General features: G+C 40.0%; 1 pseudogene across 1 annotated transcript in view; it reads left to right on the top strand.

Moving 5' to 3' along the window:
- The window catches only part of LOC307105726 (proliferating cell nuclear antigen-like), a 39,881-nt pseudogene extending 20,360 nt beyond the window's left edge, over window positions 1-19,521 (top strand). The window contains exon 4 of the transcript in view: window positions 18,807-19,521. The product of the transcript in view is annotated as a proliferating cell nuclear antigen-like (transcript). The remainder of the gene's footprint in view (window positions 1-18,806) is intronic.
- The last annotated feature ends 502 nt before the right edge of the window (window positions 19,522-20,023 follow it).

Here is a 20,023-nt window from a genome sequence, read left to right on the forward strand (position 1 = left end):
AGTAGAAGATAAAGTCAGAAAAAGGAGCAAAGGTGAAAGCAGGTACAAGTGTTGGATGTTATTCTATAACTAGTAGCCCGTTTGCACGAAGATTCGTGCAATAGACCTTCATTCACCTGGCTGCCTGCACCAGTTTTCTGCTGGCACCGGGGACCCAGGCCTTGGCTGTGGCCACCGCCTTCTGCCTTTTTCAGGGTCAGGGCTTGGCCCCGGGCAGTGGCCTTGGGCTCGGCCGCACCCAACATCCCTGCTAAGGATCGCAGGAGCCGACCCCCAGTGGTTTCCTGCGATCCTTGCAGGCTCCCCGCTGGTGCCCAAGGCTGGGAAAGCCTCCGCCCCAGGCTTTTCTGGCCTTGGGCTCGGCGGCACCCAGCGTCCCTGCTACCAATCACAGGAGCCGACCCCCAGTGGTTTCCTGCGATTGGTGCAGGCTCCCCTCTGGTGCCCAAGGCCGGGAAAGCCTCGGGCGGCTTTCCCGGCCTTGGGCTCAGCCGCACCCAGCGTCCCTGCTATGGATCGTAGGAGCCGACCCCCTGGTCGTTGCCTGCGATCTGTGCAGGCTCCCTGCTGGTGCCCAAGGCCGGGAAAGCCTTCGCCCCGAAGCTTTCCCGGCCTTGGGCTCCGCCACACTCCAATGTCCCTGCAACAGTTTCCTGGTGGGCGTGGTTGGTGGGTGTGGCTCGGTTGGTGGGCGTGGCTTGGGCGTAGCGAAGGTGCGGTCAATTTGCATATTTGTCTATTATAAGGTAAGATTAAAGGAAACCCATTGGAGAGTTGAAATCAGGGAAGGGAAATTAAGTAATATACATTTTTGAAGAATCACTCTGATGAGTGTGAAAAAAAGAAAACAGAAAACTGGGGTGAAAGGACATTGGCCACACTGGAAGCTGGAGACAGGTTAGGCAGTATTCCAGTGGTCAGGTGAGAAGTGCTGGTGGAGATCACAGGTGGGAATAAATCCTTTTAAGACACCCCTTGGCACGTCACTTGCCTGCGTTTCTCCCAAGCTACTGATTTCTGAGCACAAAAGGGAAAATTAAGCAGTGTTTCTGTCCTGAGTATCTGCTCTCTTAGACTTTGATCATAGTCATTTTCAGTTTCTAATTGTCATTTCAATTTCATGTATCATGTGTGGTCTCTGTGTTTTCACACAGGTGGTTCTCAGGGAATTATGCCAAATGGGATTTTGGGACATTTTTATTTAAAGATTTATTGTGGGGCCAAAACAAGTAGGAACACATATACCAATATTAATAATATTTCCATGGTAAAAAATTAAAATATTCACTACAGAATTTCCTATATATGTAAGACTAACTTTAATGGTAAAAATAAAAATTAACTCATTAGCTATGATTCTAAATTCCCGTGCATAAATGTGTTTTGTTTTTTATTTGTTAGGCACCTGTGCTAATAAAAACCTTGGATTCTGAATTTGATAGCAGTGTTAATAAAAGTAAGATTATAGAAGCAGCAATAAAACTTATCATGCATGATTAAGTATGGAGGGGCAAATTAATTTGGCACTGCTTTGACAGGAAATTTCCCTTTGTTGTGCTTATATGCCTGTATTTTGTACCAATGGCTGTTTTGATTCCCTAGTTTAATCATGCCTTTAAGCTGATGAGCTACATGCTGATGATAGAACATCAAACTCTAGATGTTTACTGAGGAAATACATAGAGGTCGGAGCAGGCACATGGTCCCATGCTGCCTATGGCATTTACACAAAAGGGAAGGCCTAATGTTTTGCAAAGCAATAGATTATTTTATGTTTGGAATATCTTTTAAAGAAAATTCTAATGTTAGTATGTCTTTAGCAGAAGATAATATATTTTTACATCTAAATTTTTACATCTAATATTTTACATCTAAAATTAAGATTGAGAAAATAAAGTTGATTAAGGTTTAAAGAAAGCTGATAACAAACTATACATCCCATGGTCTCCCCCAAATATCCATCTTTTACTCAATGAATAGATTTTGAGGAACATGAAAATTTGGAGACAAAGAGATGAGTCTTCTATGAGAGATGGTAAGAAATTCAGAACAAGGGTAGAATTTAACTTCCCTCTTTATGAGATGATTAAGATGCTTATTAGCAGCATTAAATGGGCTGTTAAATTATTTTTTGGAATATAATAATTTTCCAAGTTTATATGTATTCTCTTACATAATAAAAGGGTAATATGTAAATTACCATCACTCCTCTATGCCCACAATTGGGCCAGCAGGAGGCGCAGGGGGCGGGACTCGGGGTGGCCGGGGTGGCCAATTGGGCCTGCGGGACGCTGAGCTTGCGAGCTCAGCGTCTGCGCCATGGCTGTGCTGTGGCACAGAAGGGGCCTCTGGGGCAGCAAGCCCACGTCCTGCTGCGGACCATCAAAAGCGGGGAGCGAAAGCAGGGGAGCTGGCTGTCTGTCCGCTCCGGCACCAGGCCTTTGCCTCCGCTGCGCCGGAGGCTTTCGAAAGGCCTGGTGCACCAGCGGACAGACAGCCAGCTCCCCCACGATTGAAAGCGGGGAGCTGTGTGTCCGCTCCAGCACCAGCGGACCCCCTGCCATCAAAAGCAGGGAGCAGGCTGCTAGCAGTGTCCGCAGAGCGTGCTAGGCTTTGCGGGGCAATGGATATGGCCTGGATGGCAGGTTAGGCCTAGGGGACCCTACACGTGCAAGATTTAATCATGCACTGGGCCTCTAGTGATATAATAATGATAAAACGTAATTAATGAGATGATATTAAACTTACATATAATGCAGCTACCTAAAGATGAATTGATAGAACTACTAGTTACCTGCTTCAGTGTTTTGGCAGTTATGTTATATTCTGTTATATAAAATAAACAATGTCCATATAGACTTTTGTCTTAGTCACATGTGTTTTTTCTAGTTCCTTTCCTATATGCACTGATCAAAGAAACATTAGTCAATGTGAGCTCTCAGGAAATGTAGGAGACAATCTAGGTTAATGCATGGCCAGTTTCAGGCCAATTTATTCATGGGAAAAACAAATCCCTTCCTTTGCATTTACATAAGCAAGAATACTTTAAATTTACTTTTATTTGCTCTCTGACATGTTCTACATGGCCAAACACTAAATTCTATCCAGCCATCCAAAACTCATGACTGGACGGCAGAATTCACATGGAAGTCCGTCCAGAACCAGAAATGTCTTTTAAAAAGAGAAGCATCAAGCAAAGTTCTTCTGACTCAAAACCTCAGTAAGAACAATCAGGACACTTTTGAGAGTGAAAAGGGGAATATTATAATTACATCAGGCAAATCCAGAATGTCCCAGACAAGACAAGCCTATCCATCATGTCAGTATCATCAAAAGGGAAACTTTTGCCTGAGTGGATCTGCTTTTACCAAGCTGCCCTGAATCTTTCTTTGGTACAAGAAATCTTCCTTTTAAATGATTAACTCAGTGGTCTTGTGTGCCTCTATATGATAATAGGTAACATTTATTAAGTTACTTACCCTGTGCTCTTAGCACACATACATTTTAACAGTGGGCTAAGAATTTTCACGTGCACTATCTCATTTAATCCTCACTTTCTACTTTTTTCCTTATTTTACAGGTGAGAATACAAAAGCAAAATTAAAATGCCAATGACTACAACCTTATTAAGTGGCAAAGCCCAGATAGGTGGTTTGACTCTGTAATCTATACTCTTAAATAATTTTATTCTTTCATCATAGTTGCTTTTAAACATTAGAATCACAATTGTGCATAATTTCTCCTTCCTGTACCCACAGCAGACCCTGTTAATCTACCCCTGTAGTGCCTCCTTTTGAGGCCAGCGATGGCCACAGAATGCTTCTCAACACAATGCTGTAGGAGCAGCTATCAGTGCTTATATCTTCCCACAGACCTAGAACTAGTCCAGGTCCTGTTTTTACAAATGGGAAACAAAGTCACGATGTTCTTGCTGAGGCTGACATTATTGTCCACTCAACATTGTTACCTACCCCCTTTTTCTTAACACCAAAATCCTAGTTTTTCTCAGCTCCTAAGTGGTCACATATAACAGAGAGGCTGGGTTTTCTCTAGTCCCGGGAGCATGAATCTGGATTAGCCAAAGCTGGTCATGTTTTCAGCATTCCTCTTACCAGTGGCCAATTTAGCAATGAGTATGAGGTGCAATTCTGGCCAGTGCAATGGGAGTCTATTGGCCAGGGAGATGGACCTCTGAAAAAAACTATTCTTAATAAAACAAACATGCGAGAAGATTCAGTCCATCCTCTTCTTTTTGCTTTGGGGAAGAGTATCTTTTAGGATGTTATTAGCTATAAAACACAAGTCTAAGACACCAATTTCTATATCATGTGGATGATTAAAAAGTGCTGCATGAGTTTTCCATTGCTTTATAACAAATTCTCCAAAATTTAGCAGCTTCAAAGAGCACACATTTATTATCTGTTTCTATGGGTCGAGACTCCAGGTATGTGTCAGCTGAGTCTTCTGCTCCAGGTGTCACAAATTTGTAGTGAAGGTGTTGCTCAGGATGCATTTTCATCTGGGGGCTCAACTGGGGAAGAACCCAGTTGCAAGCTCATTCATGATGTTGGCAGAATTCATTTCCTTGCCCTTATTTGACTGAGGGTCCCAATTTTTTTTTCCGGTTGTTGGATCGAGGCCACCCTTGGGTTTTATAGGCTTTGCACAGATCCTTAGAGGGCATCTGCAATTCCCTGACACATGGGCTTCTCCAACGTGGCCACTTACTTGATTAAGGCCTCAAGGAGAGCTTCACTCTGTTTTCTGGATCTATTTGAGGGAAAGAGAAGGAGCATACTTATTTTCTACAAGTGAAAAACTTAGAGGAGTCTGGCTTCAAAAGTGCCTGGATGGCTTCTCAGTGGTGTACAAGTTATCTGGGACAAACTGGGCAATGACTGTAAATAAAATGTTCTCCCTTCCTCTGTGGTCAACTGTAAAGAGAAGAAAGGGAGAATTGGATCCAGAGTAGGTATAGGATAAACATTCACACATTCATTTGTTTTTGCATTCATTCATTCCTAAATTTATCTGACCGACATTAAGTGAGCACAGAATATAGGATAGGAGCTCTGGCAGATGCAAAGATGAATCATACACAATCTAATGGGAGCAGAGAGAAGCAAAAATATGCCAGTAAGTATAAAATAATACAGAAACTATTACGTGTCTTAAAGGATGAACATGCCTTGGCAAGGACCAATATCTGTTTTCACTACCACTAAACGCTAAGCTTGCCTAGAGGAGAAAGAGCTTTTGTCCAGCAAGAACCCAAATGTAAATTAGAACATTCAAAAACAGGGAAGGAGAGCTTCCTGTCTAGAGAGAGAATACATGTGTGCAAATGGAAGAAGGAAAGTGTTTGGTATATGAGTATATGAGCAGCAAAGAGCTTTCAGGACAAAGTGACAGGAGAACAGCACAAAAAGCTCACTTGATCAAAATTAGAAAGATTGCAAAGGGAGGGACTAGAAAGAGGATGTGCCAGAATCCATTACATTGAAATTAGACATTTTTTCATAAATCTTCAACTCACACATGGCAATTCAAGTTGATTTATAGGAGTTAGTGCAACGAGAGGTTTCTGTATCCAGTATGAGTTTAAATAAAAATAATAAATTATTAGAATTTGCATGATCACAATTACCAAAGAATAAAAGAAATATAAAAGTTACTTTCAAGAAAACCATCTTAGATGTAATGAGGTAATATATTGTATTTCTCCATGGGAAAGAAAAACTAGCCTTGTAAATTGAATCCTTTTCCTCTTTCTCCCACTTTCCTCCCTTTCCTTGCCTCTCTCCTAAACTTTACTCATCTGATAGATTCATGAGCACTTTGAGTCCTTCAATCTCTCCTTTAGAAGCATCTCATCCCAGTAAAAGATAGATTTCTCATGGTAACTTTTCTTTTAAATGGGTAAAACCTTAAGACATAGTAAAATGCTAATTGAGGTAATTCCAGACATAAACCATGAGCCAAAGCTTCACCCCATCAGGGCACCTCTAAGATCGGGATCCTAAAACCACTTGGATAGTGCCCAGCAGAGTGTCAGCATTCAGATGTGCAACTTGCTTGGCAGTTAAAATGCATTCACTTCCTCCCGAGACTCCTCCCTCCCACCCCCTCAAGTTTATTCAAGAGTCACAAACTCAGATCCTGTGGCCTTAGGGGGCTTTTAAAATGGAAGACCTTTGAGGGCATGTGTATATGTGTGTGCTTGTGTGTGTGTGTGTGTATGTGTATGTATGTGTAACAAATTATGCTATAATACCATAGTCAAACAAATTATGTGGGAAGCATATAAGTCAACAGACTTTTAGCAAAGCAAATTATTGGATTTGTGAGCACGTATCTTGATGCTTCTGATAGTTTAAGTGTGTGTTTTTTTGGATATATTTTTCCTGGTCTTTTGTTTCTTGCTGAAAACTCATTCCCACATTCTCATGGGTCCCCATTCTAGAACAGAATTCAACCCTTACAGAGATTATCATTAATGTCTGAGGCAGCAATAAACATTATTCTACTGATACCCTATGTGGAACCCAGTAATAAAGAGATGAGTTTTATTCTCATGTCATTTTTGAAAAATATAGATAGTTCATGCTAGGCTAAATGAAAATGCAAACATTTTGCAGCTCTACTTTTAATCCCTAGCACAGAAGATAGATATTATATCCTAGTGTTTGACAAACAGTGGAGAATAAATAAGTAAATAAATAAATAAATAAATAAATAAAGTTTATATTTATTTTCTGGCTTTTAACAGTTATTATCTTCAAGCATATTCTCAGGATACTACCACCATTGCACTAATGAAGTCTTAAGTGGGCAAAACGTGGTGCTAGTTCCATTCTGAAGAACACAACTGCCCATCTTCACCTTCAATCCCAAGACAACTGGACACTAAGCCCACACATTGAATGAATGCCTGCTTTGCACCAGGTACTGAAAATATAGAGCTGAATGAGATTTTGCAAGTCTTCTGCCCTTAATGGCAGTTTCAGAGGTAGTTGGGGACAGAAGATGGCAAAGGGTGGGGTGTACAACACATACTCCAAGCATTCAAAAGATAAACCAACACTCAAAAGAAGATTGCAACAACCAAGGTAGCAAACACTGCATATGTATAAGAATGGCTAAAACTTTTTAAAATGACAATACCAATTGCTGGTGAGGATGCGGAGCAAAAGGAACCCTCATTCATTGCTGGTGGAAATGCAGAAGGGTACAGACACACTGGACAATAGTTTGGCATTTCTTAAGGAACTCACTAGCCTTATCCAGCAACGGCACTTCTAGATTTTTACTCCAATTGGTTTCAAAACATAGGTCTTACCACACATGAATGTTTATAGCAGGTTATTCATAATGGCCAAAATCTGGAAGCAACTGAGATGCCCTCCAACAGGTGAAGTGTAAGTAAACTGTGGTACACCCACACAATGCAAGATTTAGTCAAAAACAGTGAGTTAACAAGCCATGCAAAAACATGCACTCATGTCCCTAAGTGCATATCACTAAGTAAAAGAAGCCAGCCTGAAAAAAACAGTTTGTTACATGATTCTATTTATATAATATCCTGGAAGAGGCAAAACTATAGAGATGGTATTCAGTTCAATGGCTCTGAAAATCTAAAGCTATTCTTAAACAAAAAGCTTATGGGGGGAATCCCTTAAAGCAGGGAAGGATAAGTTTGGGGAAAAGATAAGAGTTTATTAGACTAGTTATGATTGAAGTATTATGAAACATTATATGGAGATATTTAAGGTCTGATCAAGCTAGAGCAAGGCCTTCAAAGTCAGGGTGTCAATTTCAAAAAAAAATATATATATACATAAGCAGAATTCAATGACTTAATTTAGCTGATATTGAACCAAACGTGGTCATACCATTGTGAAGAATTTTCTAACATCTTGATTCAGTGATATCCCCACTCGGAATACTTGGCATTTAATAATGTAAACTTCAAATGACATATGGCATCTCTGTAAGTTCAGTTTACCTCAGTTTTCACATGCTATGCCTTGTCTTACCATCTACAGTATACTTCCCTGAAAGCAAAAACTATGGAAGCTTGCCAGTGTATGCCTCTATACTCTAGTGCCGTGGTTGGCAAACTGCGGCTCTCAAGCCACATGCGGCTCTTTGGCCCCTTGAGTGTGGCTCTTTCACAAAATACCATGGCCTGGGCGAGTCTATTTTGAAGAAGTGGTGTTAGAAGAAGTTTAAGTTTAAAAAATGTGGCTCTCAAAAGAAATTTCAATCGTTGTACTATTGATATTTGGCTCTGTTGACTAATGAGTTTGCCAACCACTGCTCTAGTGCATTGCAAAACATTAAATCCATAGTAGGCACCCAATAATTTCTATGCAAATAATAAGTCAAGGTTTGAATAGGTGGATAGATTCGTGGAGATGGATGGATGGATGGATGGATGGATGAATAGAGAAATATATTCCATAGAATTCCTTCATTTCTTTTTCAAGGATAGCTGTGTCAATCTATAAGATAATTATGAACAATAATTTTATGTAGTTACAGTTCATGTGAATTTGCAGACCCTGTTATGATGAACAATCAGATCAAATTTTTCCAACACATTTGAGATCCCTATCCCTAGAGGTGGGTCAAAATGAAAACCAGATTTTGAATTGTGGTTTCCACGAGCTGAATTGTGGCCCCCAAATAAGATACGTTGAAATCCTAACTCCTAGTATCTCAGAATATAATCTTATTTGGAAATAGGTTCTTTACAGAAGTAATCAAGTTAAAATGAGCTCATTAGGGTGAGCCCTAATGCAACATGATTGGTGTCCTTATTTTTTTTTTAAAGAAAATTTGGATACAGACATGTGAAGAGGCACAGGAAGAAGACAGCCATCTACAAGATAAAAAAATGTCTGAGGCTACAAGAATTTAGAAGAGTGGCATAGGATAGATCCTTCCGTGTATCCCAGAGAAGCAGGACTGCAGATTTGGGGTTTCTAGCCTTCAGAATTGTGAGACAATACATTTCTTTGTCAAAGCCACTGAGTTTGTGGTACTTGGTTACGTTACAGCAACGCTTCCAAACTAATACAATCACGAACAAGATATTTTTAGTGGGGGAGAGGAATGTTGAAATGCACATGTGTGCCTGTTTTCCTTACTATGAGAAAGACTCCTGATCTTATCCTTTTTATAGAAAACTGAAAATTTCCTCAGAAGCTTTTGACAAACTCACAACACATAGAACTCACCAGTTCTGAGGAGAGGAATTTGAGACATCAAGTAGATAACCCTTTCATGGCATTTTACTGTCAAGAGAAGAAAAGGGGTGGCAGACAGAAGTCAAAATGAGTTCCTGAGAGGGTTTTTAAAAAAATATTCCTGAAGGCTAATAAGACTATCCAGTAGACAGGAAAATAAGAGAATTGTGAGTGACATCTTTGCATAGGTGAGATGGACTAGGGCCCTGGGCAGAGGTGGCATCCTAGACCGTATACATATAGTAATCGTTTTCCTTTTCTCTCTTCTCCGCACTTCTGAAACATTTTTTTTAAACTACAAAAATCCTATCATAAAACTTTCCAGCCGAAACCGGTTTGGCTCAGTGGATAGAGCGTCGGTCTGCGGACTGAAGGGTCCCAGGTTCGATTCCGGTCAAGGGCATGTACATTGGTTGCGGGCAAATCCCCAGTAGGGGGTGTGCAGGAGGCAGCTGGTCGATGTTTCTCTCTCATTGATGTTTCTAACTCTCTATCCTTCTCCCTTCCTCTCCGTAAAAAAATCAATAAAATATATTTTTTTAAAAACTTTCCAAAGAGAGGAATTAGACGTGAATAATCTTATTATAAAAGAACCTTTTTAAAGAGCTAGTTGCCTTAGTGCATTTAAAGGATTTTTAATATTGAATTTGTGCTCTACCTTTTAAGGAGCAAGTCTGTTGCATAACACTGGGTACATCTGTATACAATTATACAGCACAGAGGTAAAGAGACATGTGGCTACACAGTTATGCCTATAGTTTGGTAATTTAAGGTATAATGTAGGGCATTCTCCTAAAGACTTAGACTTTAATAATTTGGGGAGATTGTTTTGTTTAATTTTATCCTGGCAGGACTGTGAGCTGGAGGTTGCTGACATGTTAGAATATGTTCGTTTGAGTTGATGTTGCAGCTGTCTGAGAATATTTTGGTGTTTTTTTTTTCATAAATTAATAAGCTCAAATGTAATTTTGGTCTCCTTCACTGCCTCTGTGCTTTTATGTATTCTGCACAAGTGCCTCAATGTTCCATTCTATTTAACTATAAAATATAATAATGCATTAAAGGGGGGTGGTAACATTTACCATAAAGTTATAGTTTTTTCCACTTTGCTTTCCAAATCCATTTAAGTTAGCAGCACAAAGCATAGTTCCTTTATAAGACTTATGTTCATAGCAAAAGCACATAAATATTTCATCCACCAAACTGGTTCATAAAGAGAACGTAATAGGAAGGGATATTTTAGGTAACATCAGGACATATGTGTAAACCTTATATAACTTAGGCCATAAATTACAGGATGTCAAACTCCTTGTGCTGAGAAGTTCACACAAACTTCTTAGATCAGAAGAAAAGCACCTGTTGGCAACCCCCTCCCCTGTAATTATGATATTGGTGGAATTCCTGCTTTATCTACAAAAAATGGAGTTTAATGAAATTATGGCTCTGTATAATACTAAGAAAAAATTCAGTGTGAAAAATGTAGCCCATCATCTAAATCTTTACTATTCAACAATAGCCATAGTCCAAATGTGACTACTGAACACTTGATATCTTAATTGAGATGTGATTTAAGTGTAAAATAGACATTGAATTCCCAAGGTATAGAATGCAAAATATCTCATTAAAACTTTTGTATACTCATTAGATGTTGTAATAATATTTTGGATATATTGGATTAAATAATATTTTTATTGAAATTAATCCCATCTGTTTCTTTTTACCCTTTTAAATGGGGCTATGAGAGAATTTAAATTACATATGTGGCTTGTAAGTATATCTATAGGATAATGCTGCTCTAGATGTTTCCAAATGTTACATGCTTTCTAATCCATGGGGGGAAAATATCTGGTTGCTTACCTGTCATATATAATTTGCATGATATTGTGACAATGGTCACAGATTATAAAAACAGAGTGCCTGTCTCCACAAACTCTGCTTCTTAATAGAGTTGTTGAGCCTTAGTTTTCTCAGCAAGAGGAAGTTCTTTGTTGAGCCTTAGTTTTCTCAGCAAGAAAAATGAAGGTGATGGGGAACCTACTGCATACAATGTGTTATGAGTAATTAATGAGATAACGTGCATGATGATCTTAGCAGAGTGCCAGCCTTGTGCAGCACTCAAGAACTAACAGAAATGTTTAGTTTAGCCAGTGCATCATTTTTAAAAAATTTGAATGTGATTGCCTGTAGGTAAGGCATATGTGCTCCAGTTTAGCCAGAGACCCTGCCATTCTCTGTTGTTCATACACAATTTGAATTTTCCTTGTCCTAGGGACATTTGAACTTATGAAAGTGCCATGGAATTATTCAAAACAACCCCTTTCATCACCAGATCATAGGAATATCAGGCTAATTCAAGATTCTAACCAACCAAAAATGCGCTTGGTTCAGTTATTTAATCTTCCTTCCTTTCTTTCTTTCTTTCTTTCTTTCTTTCTACACTGCTGGTGAGAGCATAACTTAGTACAATTTCTATGGAGGGAAGCTTGGCAATGTCTAAAACTATCACCAATGAACATGTCACGTGACCCATAATTCAACTCTGAGGCATCTATGCTGCAGATACACTTGATATGTCTAGAATGGTCAACATGAAAAGTTATTCATTATAGCATTCCTTGCAATAGCAAAATATTGGAAAGAATTCCAAAATATGGTATGGATAAATATATTAAGGGACAGCCATACACTGCAAAGCTATGTCTGATCTCTCCACCATCAGATCTGAGGTGTCTAGCATAGCATCTGGCACTAAGTAGGCACTCGATAATAATTTTATTTAATGAATGAATGAACAAGTAAAATAGTATGCAAAAGTTTATATGCAATGATGTTCAGTGTTTTTATAAATCATGAATAATGTTCATCTGCAGAAGATTGTTTAAATCTGTCCATTCCACTTAAAACAGAAGCCATGCATCTTTCCATCAGCTATAGAAGTTATAGGACCAGACTCCAAGTCCATAGTCCATGCTCAGTTCTCATCTCCCTCCCTTTTCCTCTTGTGCACTCCATTCCAAACACACTGTTCTCCTTGCTATTTCCCTAACATGCATAACCTGACTTCAGAACCTTTGAAGTAGCCATTTCTTCTGCCCAGACACTCTACCTTTGACATGCACATGGATTTCCATGTCAAAGCTCAATGTCAGCTACTCAAGGCCACCCCATCTAATATCTCAATCCCAACCTTTTAACGCTGCCACATTACCTTGTTAGATTGCTTTCTTTACTTCTAGAGCAAGGCCTGGTAAGAATTGCCTTGGCCAGTGTAGCTCAGTTGGTTGAGTAACATCCCATTCACCATGCACCCAAAAGCCAACATTTCTCTTCCAGTCAGGGCACATACCCGGGTTACAGGCTAGATCCCCAGTGAGGGGCATGCAGGAGGCAATGGATCCATGTTTCTTTCTCATTGATGTTTCTCTCTCTTCTTCTCCCTTCTTCTCTCTCTAAAAAAAATCCTATCGAATAAAGAGGGAATATGCTCATTGACCATCAAGTCCTCACAAAGATGGCGGCACCCACAGCCAATAAGGAGGGAATATGCTAATTGACTGCCATGCCCTCAAAGATGGCGGTACCCAGTCCCCTCAGCCCCACCGGGGCGGCAGGCGCCCGGCATGGCCAGGCCCACCCCCAGGCGGGTTCAGCCGCTCCATGCCCTGCCTCCGGAGTCCCCCAGTCCCCTCAGCCCCACAGCTGCCCAGTGCTGGTCCAAGGCATAGGCAAGCCTCAGATGGCGGCTGCCCAGCCTCCTAGGGCTGGCCCAAGGTGCAGGCAAACCTCAGATGGCAGCTGCCCAGCTGCCCAAGGCTCAGGCAACCAGGGCCGGCCAAGGCTTGAGCTGCCGGCAGTGGCAGCAGCAGAGGTGTGATGGGGGTGTCGCCTTCCCCTGATCGCCGGGTCACCTCCTGCCCTTGAGTGCTCCCAAACTGTGAGAGGGGGGCAGGCTGGGCTGAGGGACCACCCCCCCTCCAGTGCATGAATTTTCATGCACCAGGCCTCTAGTCAATAATAAATAAAAAAACCTGGTAAGAATCACTGAAACTCTTTGAAGAATGATCTAATGTCAAAAAAAAAAAATAGACTTTGCTTCTCATAATGTGAACATGAGCCAAAATGCCAGGGAAGCCACTGAGCTCTGCAGTGAGGCTGGTTACTTACCTCTCAATATAAACTTACCTGGGGGGAGAGACAGACTTTCAGGTTTGAAAAAAAATATGGCTAGGACCTACTGATGTCTGGCAACTGGCCTGCAGAAGCACCCAGTTTTACATCTTTTTTGAGCTACAGACATGGAAAGATAAATGATGTAAACTTCTATTTTTTATTCAGAAAGACAGTTCTCTAAATAAATACACAGAACCCACATATACATAACTTGTATATTTAAAAAAAATAAAATGCGTACTAACTAAATGTAGTAGAAACAATGAAAGATATGAAGAAGCTAATATTTGATAGGAAACAGGATATAATCAAGCCACCTTTGAATTGTGTTTCCTAGAGAAGCTCCAGCAAGACCTCCAGCCAAGTGGGTTTCATTTGCTCTATTTACCTTTTCTTCAATTAAGATGAAGAGAAGTGATTTAAAACATGAATCCCAGGAAATCCTTCCCCTTCATAAATATTAAAATGCCAGCAATATTGGAATAATTAAGGCTGAACGGAAAACACAAATGGCTTTCAGGTTGCAGTTCTTCCAGTGGCAAAACCTTGATGTTCCCTTATCAGGTCAGAAGAACATCCCTGCAGAAATTGGGTTCAAATTACTACAAAAATGTCCATGGCATCAATAGAAAATCAAGGTCATGCCAGAGCTTCAGTGGTCCCCTTCTCAAAGGAAAATAAGTATGTTCCCACAATCCCTGAGCTCACAAGTAATCCCATAACTAATGCTGAATAAACTAATCTTCAAGGGGAATATTATTCCCGGAGTTAAACTTTGCTGCCCCCCCCCCCCCCCCGCATTGTTCTTTACATGAGAATTAAATGAAAATTCTACTTGGAGCTCCAGCCAAAAGTTCCCACCTTGAAGGCTTTTGAAAAGAACTCTAGAGAGACCATGAGTCACAGCCTCATTTCCCACTCTGGGACAGCTCCAAGCGAGGTCGGAGGAGGTGGATGGAGGAGATTCCCAGAATGAGGTCTCAGCCCTCAGAGGATTGGCCCTAAGTAATGACACATGATACACATAATGAATCTCTCTCTCTCTCTCTCTCTCTCTCTCTCTCTCTCTCTCACACACACACACACACACACACACTTAACACCACTTTTGAGAGCCACCACATGAACCTTGCCCTTCTCTCTTAAAATAAAAGACTCTTTTAGCCCGGAAGCCTGCCAGACCTAAACACCAGCTAAGGAACGGGAATAAGGATTGGGATTCATCGGAACTGGGGTGGTTCCCTGAACACTATATATCGCTTTCATTATGATAATAAAACATCCCAGGAAGTAAGTTGCCAGGGAGAGAAAAGGAGAAGCAACTCGCCCCCCACCACCCTCCCCTCTCTCTCTTCTGAAGGAAGAGGCAGCGTCTCCTTGCAGAACGACAACCCTGAGGATACAGCAGTTGTCTTCAAATCTGTGACCATAAAAAATCATTATCTCTGTGAAATACAGCAATTTGGGAGATAATCAAACGGTGACCAGGGGGCAGAGCTGCCAATCTGAAGGATTATGCTCCCGCGCACCCGCCTGCGCCTGACCTTCCTGGGAGCCAGCTGTCGGCGCTGCGAAGCCGCCCATCCACTCAGGGCACATTCATTAGGCTGCCTTCCGTGCGTGGGCCATTTGCATAACACCCCGGCTTTCTTAATTAGTACTTCATTTCTCCCTTGACTTATTTTGTGGCGAAGTTCACTGTCCCCCCTCCTGGATTCTCTCTTCCCTTGCTGAAATCTAGGAAAGGGTAGAGGAGGTGGGCGGGAAGGCTGAGAAGGAAAAACGAATAAGACTTGCAAATGAAGGCACTGGTAATTAGTCTATTAATATTTTCAGGTTTGCGTGAGGTTTCTCCGTGGAAAAACTAGGAAGAGAGACTGCTTGGGGAGACATTGATCCTGGCAACTTCTCTTCCCACTCTGCACCAAGGGGATGTGGGAGGGATGGCGGGGCACAGGCTTTTGCCTCCTTCTCTGCCCGCTTACTTTGAATACACTCCACCAGGGGTTGAAAAGTCTGGTTTGAGATGTCCAGAATTAGCATTAATTCCATCAGAAGGAGGGATTGTGTCAATCCACTAACCAGTTGAGCTAGTTTCAAATTCTAATGGGGCGGCTGGGCGAATCTTTTCCTGGAAGTTCCATACATTTCTAATGTCTTACTCCAACCTCTCTCTTGCTGGACTGTTCTATACAAGTGAAATGAAAATAAGAGCAAGGATATTCAACATGTAATTATTATAGTCCGCCAGTACGAACAATTCAGATCAGAACAAAAGCAAACTATTCTTTTCTTAAAGCTGGGGTTTATTTGACCTGATCCGAGGAGTAGAAATGCCTCAACTTCCCCAGGTGATAGCCAGAGCCTGTGAGGTTAGTGAATCTTGGTTCTGCTCATGAAGAGAAGACAGATTCTGTTACCTTGGCTCAGGAGGCCTCCTACAAGAAAATAGAATGTGACTTATTAAAAGCCACAAAAGTGATACTTAAGTTAGTCCTGAGATGTATGAATTTCACCAATAGAAATCAATAATCATTTCTACAAAGTCTCACTTACTTCCACATCTACGACTTTCCTGTCATTTCTTTAACTATTTTAACTCTACAAAGTAAATCATTCTATTTGCACTATAATACACATAGGAATTATTTTCAACCAAATACCTAATAAACCTTGATCCTTATCAAAAGTATAATGTTAGACAGAGTGAGCTAGGGAGGTAATAGGAAAGCATACATCCTCATGAAGTTGCAGTCTAATTGAAGAGAAAAGACTAACACATAAGCAGGTTAACTATCATTGGCAATAACTAGGTTAACATCATGAATAAGATGTCTCGGCCAGGGGTTTTGTAGACTTCCTGGAGATGGGAGGTCATCTGTTGGTTGCTGTTGGTTTGTGAGTCCCCGGATTATTAAATAGATTATCTTTATGACCACATACGGTCTCTGCACATATAGGTAGCAAAATATCTCCTTTCTGTGTCTTAGTTTCTCATCAATATACAGTAAACCCAATCTACTACCAGTAGATTTTAGAGAATGTACCTGATGCTTCTCAATATCAATATAAATAATAATTGTCAATGTCACATGATATAAATTACCCAAGTTCTTATTATTTCCATGGTGGAGAAAGCTCCAATGAAAAGCCAAAACCTAAACACAAGAACCTTGATGTATAGCTGCCTAAGGGAGAAAGTGTTTAAGGCAGACTTTTTTATTGTTTTAGCCATTGGAAAAAAAGATTACATTTCTACTACATTTGTGGTAAACATGTTAATTTAAGTCATGATCACTTTGAAAGTTCTTAACTTATTTTCTTTAAACATGGCTTGATTTTCCTCCTTCAGTGGGCTCCGTAACTAGTCATATAGTTTATAGCTTCAGTGCAAACAGTATCTTGACAACACAGAGGGAGTGCTTTTTTAAAAGTCTCTTATAACCCTAAACCAGCTGAATCTATTTTGCTATGACTATTAAGAACACACACACATACATACAAATAGAAATAAATAAAATAAAAAGAGATTTTGAACATTAATTCAAGAAAGGAAACCATTCTTTTGAAGAATGCTCTAAGCAGACCAAGGAAATAGTTTTTTAAAAGAAACTTATACTTATAAAAATTGCTAATACACATTCAGAATTTTTCTTTCCAGATGATTTTTTCTTAAAATGTAAAATTTATAAATTACAATTATGTGAAAAATATATATTTTTGTATATATTCATATATGCTTACATTTAGAAAAAACCACATTTATATATGGAACAATATGCAAATGGTAATTTTTATGACTAACAGATTCTCTTTAATATGCAATCATGCATGCATGCATAATTTATAAGTAACATACCTATTCACAATACCAAATGCATTTCCTTTTTATTATTTTTAAAAAATTCATTCTTTATTTTCAACTGAAATCAAATCATTCTTTCACCAGGGATATTTTCCTCTCTCTTAAAATATAAGAATGCAGTGTTGAAGTCCTACAATTAGCTCTAACAATTCCTTTGGAAGAGTTAAAAATGCAGGGCAAAGGAGAGGCCAAGAAGTTATGTTGGACGTGATATATATTACTTATGAGCAATAAGAGAGAGTAAAATAGTATGTGAAGTGATCATTTGAAATGTTAAGCTTTGAAATATTTGCCCATAATGTTATTTTAACATAGTTGGTTGCACTGAATGGATGTGACTCTCTGTCCCAAGTGATACTTCCTGTGAACATAAAGTGTCTGCAGGTGTTTGCCTCCAGGTAGGTCACTGAAAGACAATGCAAATGAGGACAATTTCCCCAGTAGCAGCAACCGTAGAAATTAACAAGCAGAAACCTGGTAGACATTGGCATCCTTCTCTCTAGCAAGATAAGTTTCGGGGCATTTTAGAATTTGCCCTCCATTAAGTCCTGGATTACCCCATCCCTCAGGTGTGCCACCAGTTCATAAGCAAAAAAACGAAATATAAGAAATTCTCAATTATCCACCTTTAGAAATCCACTTTCTATTTTATTCAGGGCATACTGACTACCATCAACTGTGTGTTTGCTTCTGCAGCACACTCCTCCCTGTCACCTGGCCAGCCCTTTGGCAAATAATTTTAATATAGCTTAAAGTAGGCAAACCTCTGTCCCCTCCTCCAAATCATTTACATTTCTGGTTTAAAAATAATCTTTTTGCAACAAATCTTGTGTTAGATTATTTAAAATATTAAAATAATATTTTCGTAGCAAATCTTGTTTTTGATGATTACTACATATACTACTTCACTTTAAGCACGTTGTCAGTACAGATCATTGGGAAGAGGTAAAAGGGAGAAAGAAAATAATTTATGCAATAAGTCAGACTTTTTATTTATATTACTCATTTAATTCTCTTCAAGGTTCCATGAGATACATATGAATGATCCCGTTTCACAGATGAGGAAACTAAGGCCCACAGGGATTGAATAATTCCCTGAATATCACAGAGCTAGAAAACTGATATCAATACTTGATGCCAGGTTTATCTGACTGTAATGCACTTGTCCCCCTCCCCCCCAATAAAATGTGGCCTTGGCCTTGCTTGCATATGAAAAGTTTGCAACTGGTTTGGGAAATCACAAAAGGAAAAGCGTGCATTCACAGTGCCTGTGGAACTCATTTAATGAAGTAGCTCAGATGAACAGATGCTTCTAGATTTGCGTTGGGGTTAAGACCCAAGAAACCCATGTCAGTTGAAAATATCGCAAGTCAAAAATGCATTTAATAGATCTTCCTTGATCTCAGGCTCTCATCGCTGCTCAGCCTGCTCACTCTCATTCTGTGAAGTCTGGGCTGGTTACACCTCCTACTTCCCTTTGCTTTTAGCCTCATCTTTGTGACTCCCCACCGTGTCTGAAGTACACCTGGTCCAGGGCTCCATCCTGAAAAAAATATGCAGGACCTCATCAGTGAGGCCTGCTGGGATATCTCTTTGGTGCACCTCACCCTGTGCTCCCAGGGCTCCCATACCTACCGCTGCAACCACAACCTGCCCATGGGCATGAACCCCACCAACATGTCCAAAGTACAAAAATGCGCTGGCAACGAAGATATCCCTACCCCAAGAGCTGAAGCTAATGTGGACACCTTGGCACTAGAATTTGAAGTTCCAAGTAAAGAAACCGTTTCAGACTATGAAATGAAGTTAATGGGTTTGGATGTTGAACAACTTGGGATTCCAGAACAAGTGTATAGCTGTGCAGTAAAGATGCCTTCTGGTGAATTTGCGCATATATGCCGAGATCTCAGTCATATCAGAGATGCTGTTGTAATTTCCTGTGCAAAAGACAGAGCGAAATTTTCTGCAAGTGGGGAACTTGGAAATGAAAATATTAAGTTGTCACAAACAAGTAATGTCAATAAAGAAGAAGATGCTGTTACCATAGAAATGAATGAGCCAGTTCAGCTAATTTTTCACCGAGGTATCTCAACTTCTTTACAAACCTACTCCACTCTCCCACAGTAATACTCAGTATGGTTTCAGACGTACCTCTTGTGTAGAGTATAAAATTGCTGATATGGGACATTTAATGTATTATCTGACTCCCAAGACCAGGATGAAGAAGGATCTTAGGCATTTTTAATATCCAAGAAAATAAAACTTTAAGAACTGCTTCTGAGATCCCAACATGCCCTTAAAAGTCTCTCCTGTCACCAAATGTGTACCTCTGAGTACATATGGTGATCACGTTTCCTGCAAATAACCTACCTTTTTTTCCATTTTCTACAATTTAAAACATAAAGTCTGAAGTCAAAGCTGGTCTTATTAACCTAGAACTACTTCTGCCTTATCTACAAATACTCTATAGAATTTTTATAGCAAAAGGGTTTTTTGACTATTAATAAGCGTGTTTTTAAGAAGCGTGTTTTCAATTTAAATAAAGTTATTTGAATTTCAAACATCAAAAAGAAAAAAAATGCATTTAATACCCTAACCTACCAATCATCATAGCTTAGCCTAGCCTACCTTAAACATGCTCAGGATACAATAGGCAAAAAACACTGGCAGCAAAGAACACTAGAGGATTGGCTGTTTACCTCGTGGGTGCCTGCCTGGGAGCCATGGCTCACTGCCT

The sequence above is a fragment of the Cnephaeus nilssonii genome (assembly GCF_951640355.1).
Source record: "Cnephaeus nilssonii genome assembly, chromosome: 9".
NCBI lineage: Eukaryota > Metazoa > Chordata > Mammalia > Chiroptera > Vespertilionidae > Cnephaeus > Cnephaeus nilssonii.